The 3,630-nt window shown below is 40.8% G+C and overlaps 1 pseudogene; it reads right to left on the bottom strand.

Moving 5' to 3' along the window:
- Nucleotides 1-499: 499 nt before the first annotated feature.
- Nucleotides 500-621, bottom strand: LOC115064484 (annotated as a pseudogene).
- Between the last annotated feature and the right edge of the window lie 3,009 nt (nucleotides 622-3,630).

Below are 3,630 nucleotides of genomic sequence, written 5' to 3'. Positions count from 1 at the left end.
GGGGCGGGGTAGGGGGTATAGGGAACTTTCGGGATAGCATTTGAAATGTAAATAAAGAAAATAATAATAATAAAAAATGAAAAAAAAAGAAAGAGCTGATGTGAACCCTGATGCTAGCCTAGGCCAGGACCCCCCACATGGCCTCATGTAGCATCACCCACACTACACACATGAGGTTGGTCCTCACTATCCTTGAATCTCCAGTTCTATCTCTGTCTATTCACTGTGCTCATATCCTTCTGTTTCTCTTTCTCTTCCATTTTTCATGACTTACTTTCTCCCCTTAGTGATGGTCTGGGTCTCTGAGTACTTGGAGTCATCTCAGAATTGGTCTCAGGTGTGCTATGCCCCACTCATGCACTGTGTAGGAGTCAACGCTGGCATGGTCTGTACATTCAGGCCTTCATGGTGCCAGACTAGTGGTGATCACAGTCTAGCTCTCTGTCCGGGAACCCTGGTGATAGACTGGTGTTTGATCTCAGGCTTGCTTTTTTCCAGGGATGTTAGGCTACTAATCATTCAGATGTTCATAGGTCAGAACACTGAAAGTAGACATAGCATGTGTCCTCTCTGCCACCTACTGACACAAAAGTGACAGAGCATCCAAACCTGCAGTGCAATACCCCCCCCCCCGTTTTTTTAAAGTTCTAGTAATACTTTTGTTAATTGAGTGAGAAATTACTCCTAATCAGGATTTTCACTAGCCATGCTCGAGTTCATGCTAGGTAAGAGTCTATACTATGGGATAAGAAAAGTGGACATGAAAAGGTTTATCCTAGGCTAAAATAATGTACTACTGGACTTTCTTGGACCCACTAGTGGTCTAAATAGTGACATGAACACTTCTAATACAGTTTAAAGCTTAGGTCTTCTGCTGCTGTTTAAACTTAACCTGACTATTCTAGCCAGCAACCCACCACATGGCTAGCTCTATACCTCCTGGCCCCTCTGTAGTCAGTACCAGTTCCCTTTCTTCTTTGCTTTCAGATTTCTTCCTTCAGCTTGTCTCCCCTATGGTATGCTCTTTGCCTGGAAATTTTACCTTCATATTTCCTGCCCCAGCTATCAGCCATCAGCTCTTTCTTAGAACCAATCAGCCGTGAGACAACACTTGATAAATCTTAGATAGCCTTTAGGCAACTGAGGAAGGACAAACATTTACAAAATTGAAAACCAGGTGATGGACCATAGAAATTACAAAAGCAAACCCTGCTGGCACTTAGCTCTCTGCCAGTATAGAACTAACAATTTAAAACACAGAGACACACCTTAACACCATCTCCAAAATAATAGATGCAATGTTGAAGGTCTCTCCCAAGCAGCCTATAGTAGCGTTCCAATTTCATTTGCTATCATGATACATTTTAAGAGTTTGACAGCAAACTGGATTCACACTTTTTAATTTGAGAGGTGGGTTTGCATACCACTTTTGCATTTTGGACAGGTTATAGGATGTCATGATTCCTCACACCCCACGGGGCAGCTGTGTTCCCTAAATCTCAACACAGATGCCAAATATTAATTGGAACTGAAATGTGGGTACTGTATGGAGCAATTGAGATGAGGTAGAAGACTAAGAGCAGAATGTTACCAGAAGTGGAAGAAGAGTATGCCAAGTGAAAGGGGGAGTAGAAACAATATTTTTCAGATACCCAGAGCAGGGATTTAGGAATCCCTTCGGCTCTACAATAGTCTGACACTCAGGTCTTTATCAACAGTGCTTGGAGAGGAAAGGCACAGGGAAATTGTAGTTTGAAAAACCTCCTCTAACATAGACTATTGAGGACAGCCATGAAAATGTGGGGATTATGAGGGTGACCTTAGTGAGGACTCCTGGTAATGGAGGATACAGAACCAGAACTGGTCATCTTCTGTAATCAAGCAGGGTTTCCATTGTTGGGACTGAGTTGTCAACCCAGCCATGAAACCTTTGACTCACAACCAATCCTGCCTGCTAAATGTGCTGGGGTAATTGTGGCTCAGAACTTGTGGGAATAGCCAACCAATAACTGGTCTGACTTGAACCTACTCCATGTGAGAAAGAGAGACTATTGCTAAAACCACCTAGATTGCCAGGAAACTGAACCAGAAACTGGTTAACCCAGAGACTGAAGGTATAACCAAACATGACTGGCTTTTAAAAAGACAATGGAAAGATTCCTAATGATATTCTGCTGTACTCATAGATTGGTGCCTAGCCCAATTGTTAACAGAGAAACTTCCTTTAGCAGCTGATGGGAACAGATGCAAAGACCTACAGTTAAACATAAGGCAGAGCTCAGGGAACCTCCAGAAGAGGGCGAGGAACAAATGTTGGGGCCAGAGGTGTTGAGGTTATAATGACATCAGGCTCACAGAATCAACTAAACAGGGCACATGGGTTTCACAGAGACTGAAATGGCAATCACAGAGCTTGCATGTAAACCCAAGTGACAGTATGCCACCTTGCTGGGCAAAAGAGAGAGAGATGGTTGTGGCCTGGGGGTCAGAGGAGAACCGTGGTGGAGAGAAGAAGGTGAGGAGGAAAGAGAAAAACTGCACTGGGTTAGATGAGTCATGAAAACATAACCCCGAGGGTTGGCCAATTGAAGTTAAGAGCAACCCAGACAAAACATATTAAATGATAACTTGGGGTTATCAATAAGAATTTATATTCCAACAGCAGAGAGGGTAGATCTCTACCCAGCTCTTGTGCTGTTTAAGGCTTATTATAAATAATAAAGTTGTGTGTCTTTTATCCCAGAATGGAATATTCAAAGACAGATTAGATATCTCACATTGGGAATAAAAAAATTCTACAACAGAACTCATGACAGTGGGAGTGGGGTACCTCTGACTCTTTCACTTCTCTTGGGACCATTTCTCTCCTACTGGGTTACCTTATCCAGCCTCGATAGAGGGTTTGTGCCTAGTGCTATTGCTTCTTTTTATGCCATATTCAGTTCATATCTCTGGGAGGTTTCTTTCTGAAGGAAAAAGGAAAAGGCAGCAAAGGTGCATGTAGGGGAAGTGGAAGAAGGGGAAACTAGTCAGGAAGTATTGTATGAGAGAAGAATAAATAAAAGAAAAAATGTGGGGATTATCGTGAGAAGACAGTATTGTACTGGGTGTAACTGAGTTAGTCATTCAATATCATAGACTTATGGGGAAGAGAAGTACTGGAATTAACACTTGTTTAAATTTTTATTTTTAAGATGCTTGTGAATTGGCCTAAAATGGGTAAACAACCAGCCACCAACCTTGGTGACTTAAGTTCAATTCCTATAAATTATATCAAGGGAGAATAAAACAATTGCTATAAGTTGTTCTCTGATGGTCACACACATGTATACATACATATATACACACACATATATGCATGTTAAATGAATGAATATATAAAAATAACAGTAACTTACATTTTTATTTTCTCAAAATATTGAGATTGCCTTCCTTTTACCCAGAATTGTGAAGAAAACCCCTTTTATTAAATAAACGGGCCTTAAACACTTTTAAAATATTTTATTTTGCACTTATATACTTCTTAAATGAAATACATGGCAAGTTCATTTGAAAGAAATAATTTTTTATAGCTTTGAGTCATTTTATTATATGGATTATTGGCAAGCTGTGGAAGTGTCCTTGTTGGTG

Source organism: Mus pahari, chromosome 7, assembly GCF_900095145.1.
Source record: "Mus pahari chromosome 7, PAHARI_EIJ_v1.1, whole genome shotgun sequence".
NCBI lineage: Eukaryota > Metazoa > Chordata > Mammalia > Rodentia > Muridae > Mus > Mus pahari.
This window is presented reverse-complemented; position numbering and strand designations above follow the sequence as displayed.